The sequence below is a fragment of the Papio anubis genome, chromosome 2, assembly GCF_008728515.1.
Source record: "Papio anubis isolate 15944 chromosome 2, Panubis1.0, whole genome shotgun sequence".
Classification (NCBI taxonomy): domain Eukaryota; kingdom Metazoa; phylum Chordata; class Mammalia; order Primates; family Cercopithecidae; genus Papio; species Papio anubis.
In genome coordinates this window covers 181466536-181477907 of record NC_044977.1, presented here as the reverse complement: position 1 = coordinate 181477907, position 11372 = coordinate 181466536, and the positions used below count along the sequence as shown (strand labels likewise).

General features: G+C 34.9%; 1 pseudogene across 1 annotated transcript; it reads right to left on the bottom strand.

The window, feature by feature from the left end:
- Nucleotides 1–390: 390 nt before the first annotated feature.
- On the bottom strand, nt 391–9899 carry LOC103882451 (annotated as a pseudogene). Its single transcript, XR_002520597.2, has 4 exons — nt 9205–9899; nt 6641–6708; nt 4572–4613; nt 391–1984 (listed from the first exon to the last, which is right to left on the bottom strand). The product of XR_002520597.2 is annotated as a midkine pseudogene (transcript).
- Between the last annotated feature and the right edge of the window lie 1473 nt (nt 9900–11372).

The window sequence follows — 11372 nt, the reverse complement described above, 5'->3', positions numbered from 1 at the left end:
TCAATTTCTTAAAAATTATTATTGGTCATATAGTCTTGGTATTTTGCAAGTTTTGTGTTTGGATTGTGTAAAAATAACCATAGATACTCCAGACTGTGTAATCCTCAACCAGACAGGGTTAATTCTTATCTCTGTTAGGCAGAGAAAATGTGAGGGTGTTGACCTCAATCCAAATTCGATTATTATTTCAGTAAAGTCATCTTACTTCTGGTTTGCTCTGCTTTCTAGAATGAAGCTTTCTGCAGAGCCAAACCTGAGTTTCACCCACTAGCTGGCCTATTCCCCATGAAAAAAACTATTTTTTTAATAACCACCAGGACACTCCTACAAAATTTACTCTGACATTCAAAGTTTCCAACCTTACAACAAAGTAATTTTTGGGGGGGATGGGGGAGCGAAAAAAAAGTCAGTTTATTTGATGTGTTTCTTAGTAATGGAATTGTGGGGAAGAACAAAAGCGGGCTCTGGGACTCACATTGCTTTGGGGGAAGCTAAAGCTTCCCAGAATCCCTTGTCGCTCCCCACTTTGGGCACCTAGGGGTGGGGCTGGAGAGTGAGAGGGACAAGGCAAGAAATGATTGATTAAAGCTAATGGGCGTAGGCCAGGCCCCATGTAACACCAGGGGCTCCTTGGCATCCAGGCTTGGCCTCTAGTCCTTTCCCTTCCCTTTCTTGGCTTTGGCCTTGGCTTTGGTCTTGGGGGTGCAGGGCTTGGTGACGCGGATGGTCGGTCTCCTGGCACTGGGCATTGTAACGCGCCTTCTTCACGGTGCCTTGGCGGACTTTGGTGCCTGTACCCCCATCACATGCACCCCAGTTCTCAAACTTGTACTTGCAGTCGGCTCCAAACTCCTCCTTCCAGTTGCAGGGCACCCTGCACCGGATGCGCTGGGTCTGGGCCCTGCAGGTGCCCTCGCGGAAACCCATGCCTCAATCCTTGCTGCGGGGGGTGCAGGGCCCCCAGGCCCACTCCGCACACTCGCCCCACGGGCCGCCCTTCTTCACCTTGTCTTTCTTTTTGGCCTCTGTGGAGGTGAGCGCCAGCAGGGCGAGGAGGGTGAGAAGGAGGAAGCCTCGGTGCTGCATCTCGCTCGCTGCCCGCGCTGCTTCACTCCCTCCCGCGCCGGGCCCGTCACAACAAAGTAATTTGTAAGTGGGTGCACAGCAATACAGGGGATCTCCCCACTCTTGCTCTTTCTCATTCTAGCTTTGTATAACTTGTGAAAGATCTGCTGATTGCTCTTTCTCTAGGAAGATTCCTCTTCCTAGAATGAGTCACAGTTCTCAGGCTCTAACCTACACTAAAAATTAGTACATACTACCAGAATAAAAACTTCCGGCATCCTCAGTTCACCCCTGAATGATTCTCTCCTCTCTGGAATTTTATTCCATTAATCCTAATTTGTATAGCTATCGACATAATTTACCTGAAAGTGAAGTGCTCCAGAACTGAATTTACTTTTTTACCCTCACAACATGATTTGAACACTTAAAAGTTTAACACAGAGTATATTTCTATTTCCTCTCAATCAATTAATGAGAGAAATTTAAAATAAAAATTAATTAAACTGTATTGAAAATAATTAAAATTTACCAATTCATTAGGAGATAATCTCTTCATAATTATTTCTCAATCATTACAGGCATATCTCATCTTATTGCACTATACAATCAAAAATGGAAGGTTTGTGGCAATCCTGCATTGAGCAAGTCTATCAGTACCATTTTTCCGAAAGCATGTGTTCACTTCTTGTGTCTGTGTCACATGATGACAATTCTCACAATATTTCAAGCTCTTCTTCATTATTATATCTTTCATGGTGCTCTGTGATCAGTGATCTTTGACATTATTATTGTAATTGTTTCGGGGTCCCATGAACCACGATAAAATGGCAAACTGAATTGATAACTGTTGTTTGTGTTCTGACTGGTCCACCAAATGGCCAATCCTCACGTCTCTTCCTCTTTTCAGGCATCCCTATTCCTTGAGACAAAACAATATTGAAATTAGGCCAATTAATAACCTCACTAATTTCAGCTTTAAAAACATATAGACTGAAAGTGAAGTGATATTCCATGCAAATGAAAACTAAAAGAGAACAGGGGTACCTATACTTATATCAGAGAAAATATACTTTAAATCAAAAACTATGACAAGGGACAAAGAACGAGGTCATTACATAGTGATAAAAGAGTTAATTCATCAAGATGATAGAAAAATTTAAATATATATATATATGCATCCAGCATCAGAGCACCTATATATGTAAATCAGATATTATCTAATCTGATGGGAGAAATAGACAACAATATAGCATTGGTAGGAAACTTCAATACCCTGCTTTCCACAATTGATAGATCAGACAAATCAATCAGAAAACATTGGAATTGAACTACGTTTTAGACCAAATGAACCTAAAAGACATGTCTATAACATTTTATCCAATAGTAGCAGAATATACATTCTCCTCCAGCACACATGAAACATTATCCAGGAGAGATCATATGTTAGGACACAAAACAATCCTTAACAAATTTAGAAAGATGGAAATCATTTCCAGCATCGTTTCCAATCACACAATTATATGACTCCAGAGATCTATTATTGAAAAATAAATAAATACTAGAAAATTCACATATGAACAGAAACTAAATAGCATGCTCCTGAACAAACAATAGATCAAAATAAAATGAAATGGGACTTTAAAAAATCTTCAGACAAATGAAAATGGAAACAACATACTGAAACTTATGGGAGGTTAGAAAAGCAATTCTAAAAGGAAAGTAAAGTGATAAATGCCTACAAAAAGGAAAAAAAAAAATCTAAAATATACAACCTAACTTTATATTTCAAGCAACTTGAAAAAGAACAAACAAAACACAAAGTTAGCACACGAAAGTAAATGAAAAGTTCAGAGCAGAAATAAAGAAATAAAAAGTAGAAAATCAATGGAAAACATCAACAAAAGAACTGTTTTTTAAAAATGATAAAATTGACAAACCTTTAAGTAGAATGACAAAGAAAAATGAGAGAAGACTGAATAGACAAAATCAGAAATGGAGGAGACATTACAACTGATTCCACAGGAATACAAAGGATCATAAAAGACCACTATGAAGAATAAGGCACCAACAAATTGGATAACCTAGAATAAATGGATAAATTCCTGGATATATACAACCTACCAAGACTAAATTGTGAAGAAATATCAATTCTTAATTGATGGATAATAAAAAAATTGTATCAGTAATAATAATATTAAAACTTCCCAACATGGAAAATCTTAGAACCTGATGGCTTCACTGGTGAATACAACTGAACATTCAAAAAAAATTAATACAAATCTTTCTCAAATGCCTCCAAAAAATTGAAGAGGAAAGAACACTTTCACAATTATTTTATAAGGCTAGCATTACCTTCATACCAAAGTCATACAAGGGCCCTGTAAGAAAATGTATGCAAAACTTTCAACAAAATACAGCTGACTGTTAAGCAATGAAAGTGTTAGGAGTGCTGATATCCCTCACAGTAGAAAATTTATGTATTACTTTTGACTTCCCTAAAAGTTAACTATTAATAGCTGACTCTTGATCAGAAGTCTTACCAATAACAGGTCAATTAACACATATTATGTATATTATATTTATATTAAATACTGTATTCTTATAATAAAGTAAGCTAGAGAAAAGCATTATTAAGAAAATCTAAGAAAGAGAAAACTTATTTACTATTAAGTGAAAGCAAATCATCACAAAAATCTTCATCCTCATTGTCTTAACATTGATTGAATGAAAGAGGAAAAGAAAGAGGCAGGGGTGATGGTATATATATATATACACACACAATGGAACGTGATACACATACACACACACACACACACACACAAAATGGAATATTACACAGCCTTTAAAAATAGGTGTCTTGCTGTCTCAGTGAGGACAGAGGGAGAAGAAAATCTATGTATAAGTAGATCCACACAGTTCAAACTCATGTTGTTCTATGGTCAACTGGACAAGCAAAAGAAATTCAACAGCACATTAAAAGGATCACTCACCATGAGCAAGTGGCATTTGTTCCTGGGATAATATGGTTCAAAATATATAAATTAATAAATATGGTATATTACATTAGTAGAATAAAGGATGAAAATCATATGATCATCTCAATAGATGCAGAAAAAACATTTGACAAAATTCGACATCTTTCATAATAAAATATCTCAACAAATTAGGAGTAGAAAAAATGAACTTCAACACAATAAAGGTAATATATTACAACCTCACAGGAAATGTCATATTCAATGGTAAAAATCTGAAAGCTTTTTCTCTAAGATGAGGAGAAAGGCAAGGATGTCCACTCTCACTATTTCTATTCAACACAGCACTGGAAGTTCTAGACAGAGCTGTTAAGCAAGAAACATAAATAAACACATCTAAATTGGAAAGGAAGAAGTACAATTATCTCTGTTTGCGGATGACATGATTTTATATGTATAGAACCTAAAAAACTTCAAAAAAAATTGTTACAATCAAAAAACAGATTCACTAAAGTTGCAGGACACAATACTTACATATGAAATTCACAGTGTTTCTATACATTAATAACAAATGGTCTGAAAAATAATTAGAAAAACAATTACAATGGTATCAAAAAGGTAAAATAGTTGGCATAAATCTAACCAAGGAGGTTAAAGAGGGGAAACTCTTCAAAGAGAACCTGAAACCATAAAACTCCTTAAAGAAAGCATAGGGGAAAATCTCCTTGACATTAGTCTTGGCAATGATGGGTTTTGTTTGTTTGTTTGTTTGTTTTTGGTATGACACAGAAAGCACAGACAACAAAAGCAAAAGTAAACAAGTGGGATACCATATTAAGCTAAAATGTTTCTGCATATCAGAGTAAACAATCAACAAAATAAAAAGGAAACCTGCAGAATGAAATAAAATATTTAAAAACTATATGTCTGATAGAAGGTTTCAATCTATATTAGGAATTCATGTAATTCAATAGCATAAAAAACAAGTAATCATTAAAATATGATCAAAGACCTGAATAGACATTTTTCCATAAAAGACATATAGAACGCCCACCGGTATACATGAATGTGCTTAACATCACTAATTATCAGGAAAATGCAAATTATAACCACAATTAGATTATCTCCTCACACCTGTTAGAATGGCTTGTATCAGAAAGTTCAAAGATGACAAGTTTTGACCAGGAGAAAAGGTAACCCTTAAATACTTGTGGTGGGAATGTAAATTTGTACAGTCATTGTGCAAAATGGTATGGAGGTTCCTCTAAAAATTAAAAAGAACTATTGACCAGGCACAGTGTTTCACGCCACTCTTGTGTTCATTGCAGCATTATTCACAACAGCTAAGGTAAGGAAATAACCTAAGTATCTGTAGATAGACAAATGGCTAAAGAAAGTTTGTGTATATATACACAATGGAATATTATACAACCTTTAAAAGTAGGAAATCCTGTCATTTATGACAACATGAATAAACCTGGAGGACATTATTCTAACTGAAGTAAACTAGACACAGAGACATTTATTACATTATCTCACTTGTATATAGAAACTAAAAACATGAACTTCATAGAAATAGAGTGGTGTCAAAGACTGGGGCAAAAGAAGAAATGGTCAAAGCCTACAAACTTTTGGTTATAAGTTGAGTAAGTTCTGGAAACCTAATGTACAGCATAATGACTATAGTTAATAATTTATTGGATATTTGAAATTTGTTAAGAGAGAGATCTTAAGTATCACTTAAGATAAAATATTAAGTATTCTCATCACACACACATAAAAGGTAATTATGTGTGGTGAAGGGAAATGTTACTTTGCTTTACTGTTACAATCATCTCACAATGTATACACATATTAAAACATCATATTTGTACACTTTAATATATATAATTTTTATTTGTCAGTTGTACTTCAATAAAGCTTGAAAGTACCAATAAAAATGAAATTATGGATTAAGATGTATAATTTATCAAAAGCTAATAAAAATAAGACAGCCCACAGATAATTAGACAAATATCAACAGGTAATTGATAAAAAGAAAAATAGATATTTCAAATAAAAATGTAAAATAGTACCTAAAATCACTAACATCCAGAGAAACATAAATCAATAATGAATTATCAGTTCTCATTCATTAAGCTGGAAAAAATTTTAAGCACTGAAAATGTTGATAAGAATGCAAGAAAACTGACATTCTAATTTACTTATAATAAATATTAACTTTAAAAATATTTAAAAGGGATACTAATTTGTACTAGTAAAATAAATTTAATATTTAATGAATTATTATTTTTAAGAATTTACTTCTTAAAACACATATCTAGAAACGTATCACATACACATGTTCATATGTGCATAAACGTCATGTGTAATGTTTGTTATTGCAAGTTTATTTGTAAGAGGAATTCTCAGGACATCTTGAATATCTATCACTATGCAATTATTTTCTAAATATATTGGCATATTAGATACTGTGCAATCTCCAATAAGAAGATACACACTGGAAAAGAAAGCAATCCAACACTTTAAGTGGCATTAAAAAGCCAATTTCAGAACAATACATAAAAGGATTCATTTGGGTATTGTATAAATGTGATACGTACATACATGTCCATGAATGTGTAGAAGAAGCAGCTGAGATGTACATGTCTGAATATGAATCATGGTTGTCCTTGAAAGAGGGGTTGGGAGTAAGGAAGCAAAAGAGAGACTTTGATGTATCAGCATGTATAAATCTTTTTGTTTGAATCTGTTTGAAATTAGAATGTGTTTATACAATTTTTTCCAGAATGATTTATTGGACCAGTTGACCAATAAATGTTACGTTGCCAACAAGGGTTATGAAGAAATGAAGATTTACCTCATATGATTTGCTATCCCTGGACACTTTCAACTGAAGGCCATTTCTTGGTCTTTGGGGATTAAATTAAGCTGTACAAGTCATCTAACTTTGAAATAACCTTCAAGTATCATTTTTAATGCTTTCATTAGAAACATTTTGTGCTGTATTTTATGTTGGTTTTCAATGATGCAGAATTAAATAACGTACAATGCCATCCTTAAGACGTTTTATAATCAAGATATTGATTTATACATAAAAGCTTTCAATGTAATGTGGTAATCACTCCTAAAAGAGGACAAAGTAGGGGAACTAAAGCTTTGTCCAAAGTATTATACTATGGAACAACAGAATATGAAGGAATCCCATTCTCTGCCAGAGTATTTTAGAGAAAGTGAATTTGTTATCAATATTCAAAAATTAGTATGAGTTTTAAGTTAAAATCTATATTTCTAGCTTCTTTAAAACTTTCAATAGATCAGGAAACATCATATTCCCACAAGGCAGGAAACATCTGAAGTTCAATGATTAATGCATTCTTTAGCAGAACATTTTCCACTTCTAGGTAATTTCCCTCTCTATCTCTTACACATACACACACACCATATTAACATTTATCCCTTCCCTTCTTAGCACACTTCTCATTTAAAGAGAGCTTGCCTCTCCACCAGTCACTTTCCTTACTAACATGACCTTGTTGACTCCTATAGAAGTTTTGTATTTTGCCACTCATTCCAGATGACAGAGTGGAAAAATAAATGGCATACAAAATTTTGTAGTGGTGGCAGGTTGAAAAGAGATTTCTCCATTTTAATCACTCCTGAAAAAGGAAAAAATAAAATAAAATAGGCATTAGCTGCAGTTAGAGTCACATTACAGAAATATCCATGTTTTTCACATATTAATTGTAACCTTTGTAAGAAAAAAATAAAATGTTATTACAAAATAAGTTCATAGCAGAATTCATTTCTTCAAGGTAATGCTGTATGTTTTCTACAATGGCACTTGCATTTCAGACGTTCACATGGTGATATGGCTTGACTGTGTCCCCACTCAAATCTCATCTTGAATTGTAGGTCCTATAATTCCCAGGTGGCTTGGGAGGGACCCAGTGGGAGGTAATTGAATCATGGGGGTGGGTCTTTCTCAAGCTGTTTTCATGATAGTAAGTCACAAGATCTGATGGTTTTATAAAGGGGAGTTCCCCTGCACACGCAGCCTTGCCTGCTGCCATGTAAGACGTGACTTTGCTCTTTATTCACCTTCCATCATGATTGTGAGGTCTTCTCAGCCATGTGGAACTGTGAGTCAAGTAAACCTCTTCCCTTTATAAATTACCCTGTCTTGGGTGTGTCTTTATTAGCTGTGAGAACAGACTAATACACATGGGCTTTTGCTGTGCAGCTTTGTCTTATATGTCTTTCCTCAAACCATTTCTTCTACACAATACAAAGAAAAACTGACAGCTTTTCTGCTTAAAGAGCCCTAGGATCACTTGAGATCTTTTGCAGTATGCACAGAGGTACACAGAATAAAATTAAGTTCCTGATTAAAAGAAAAGATTGCATGAAAAACAGCCACCAGCCACTAGCTCAAATCAATAGCAGTTTAAACATGCTGCTTAGAATTCCATTCTAGAGGTTACTTGGGGTTTTGCTTCCTGAAGTCTATGGAGATATCTGTAGCCTTTGGTTACTTGCTTAGCTTATGCTCTCCGATCTACTGGCTTCTTTACAGGATTTTAGTCAAGTGAAGAATGTGGCAGACTTCATTTACTGAATATGGCCTTAATTCTGTCTTCCATTCCTTATGCTTTTCAATGCAATTTTGACTCTCCTCCTATTGAGAAGTATGTCTTTGTTCTCTCACCTGGAATCTAGGCAGACTTGTGACCAGAGCAGACATGAAACTTTGACTCTTGAGAGTAGGTCACAGAAAGGTAATTCATCCTCTTCCTACTTTCTCTAGAATGTTCACTTGAGGAATACAGCCACTATACTAGGAGGCACTTCAGGCTACATAGGAAGGCAATGGGTGGATGTCATAGCTGATACCTCTAGTTGAACTCCTAAGAGATTGCCAGCATCATTCATCAAACTTGTAATGCAGACAATTCCAAAAGGGTTTGATATAGTTTGGATATTTTTCTCCATCCAGATCTCAGGTTAAAATGCAATCCCCAATGTTGGCGGTGGGACCTGGTGAGAGGTATTTGGATAATCCCTCAAGAACGGCTTGGGCCATCAACTTGGTAGTAAGTGAGCTCTCAATCTGAGTTCACAAAAGATCTGGTCATTTAGAAGTGTGCACTTCCCCTCCAACTCTCACCTGCTCCTGTTTTCACCATGTCACATGAATGTTCCTCCTTCACCTTCTGCCATGACTGAAAGCTCCCAGAGGCTTTGCCAGAATCCAAGTGGATGCCAGCACCATACTTCCTGCAAAACCTGCAAAACCATGAGCTAATTAAGCCTCTTTTCTTTATAAATTACCTGGTCTCTGGTATTTATAGTGACACAAGAATGGCCTAACACAGGGTTTTAGCCTCTAGCCATTAAGTCATACCCCAGGCTTTGAGTCTTCCCACCCCTGAGAGCCCAGACATTATAAAGCAGATAATACCTGGCCCCACCGTGTCTTGTCCAAATTTTTGTCACAAAGAGTCTGTTATTATGACAATATAGATGCTTTATGCCACTATGTTTTGGAGTAATTTGTTTCATAAATATAGTCAATTAAGTATTGAGTATAATACAAGTAATAGTTTTGAATACAAAACTTGAATACAAGTAATAGTTTTCATACCTCTTGAACCTTCCACTCCACCAACTCTAGTCTTGACATAAAAGAAGACAGTGGAAGATAGAGAAATGAGAATGCCTTAATGTTAGACAGACCCAAAGTGAAATCTTATTTCTGCCCCTTATGCATTCTAAGGTGTTAGGCAGGTTACTTTGAAACCACTTTTGTGAAGATTGTGATAGTGAGAGAAATCTATGTCCTCAAAATTTAGGCATTTCATTTGAATTAGGCATATTGTGTATTGTCTTTGCTAGATGATTTAAGGTCAAAAAATTATTCTGTGACATTTTTGATAATTGTTTGACTTGTCTGTTTTATAGCCATTAGATTCTAGGTAAGACCTGTGGACATATGGTGTCAGCCAAACATCTTACTATGCTGGGAAAAGTCAGACATTGTCTACAGTTCTGTCCTTGTCTTGGGATCTACAATCTGATATATGGTTAAAATTGCTTATTTACTAGGTTTGTCACAAAAAATAAAAGTTGCTAAGAGTTAACATTGTAACATATGTAATTGAGACTGGTAGGGACATAGTTTTACATGCAAGGTATAAAAGGAAAATAGAATGTATTTTGGTAAAAGATTATAAGAAGGCATGGGGATATAGTTTTTGTTAAAGGGAAAGTAATTTGGTCTCATTTAGAGATTTTTAAGGATTGTCCTAAGTTAAAAGAATGGTAGAACAAAACCAAAGAAAAAGTAGATTTGTGAAAAATTGGTATTTTAAACGAGGTTTTGTGGGCATGAGCAAGTTGGCCAAAACTTAAGGGGAGTTAGTTTTTCTATAAATTATACATTAAGATAAAAAGCACACTGTTGCAGGACCAGAATCTGGGCCTGTATGTCAAAATAACATGGTTTCCTTGGAGCATTGATCTGCTCTTTAATGGAAAATCATAAAAAGTTATAAAAGTTGTATAAAAATCTTACCTTATGGTCAAAATGATTAAGAATGGATAGATTTTTATAAGGTTTTATTAGAAATTGTGTCTAACATTAATACTACACTGAAGCAAAGGTGGAATTTGCATTTCTCTTTTGAACAAGATTGTTGTCTAATATTGAGAGATAAAGAAATATTTTTGTTTGCCTTTCTAGTAAATTGTAGGAAAACAAGGAAAAAACGAGAAAAGAGAATAGACAGGTTTACTTGGCACATGTCATCTTATTTGGTCTTGTTTGGAAAGCTGAGCCTCCTCTATTGAAGACAAAAGGTTCTTGCCTTTTGAAAATTTTAAGTTATCACTTCAACTAGATGAATTGTGATATTACTTTGTGATATCAAGTGTTTTAAACTTTTAATATTTGATAAACCTTCCCAAATCAAAATTTCAAGTTATAAATGCAGCCCTTGTTGACATCATTAACCTTTTAGATACTAGCTTCCTTGAAGTCCAAAAGAGACATTTGGCTTATTTGGTATGTGACAATCATGCAGGAAGCATTGTCAACTATGAAATGGTGGTTGGTTTTCTTTGGGCTGTATTTGTATAAATATGTTATTAGTGTGCATTCCAGAATTGTGTGAGACTCCTATAATTCTGTTTTTGGTTTTTTGTTTGTTTGTTTATGTTTTCTTTTTATTTTTAAAGACAGTGTCTTGCTGTCACCAGATGAATACACTTGTGTGATTATGGCTCAGTGCAGCCTCAAACTCCTGGCCTCAAGTAATCTTCCCACCTCAGCCACCT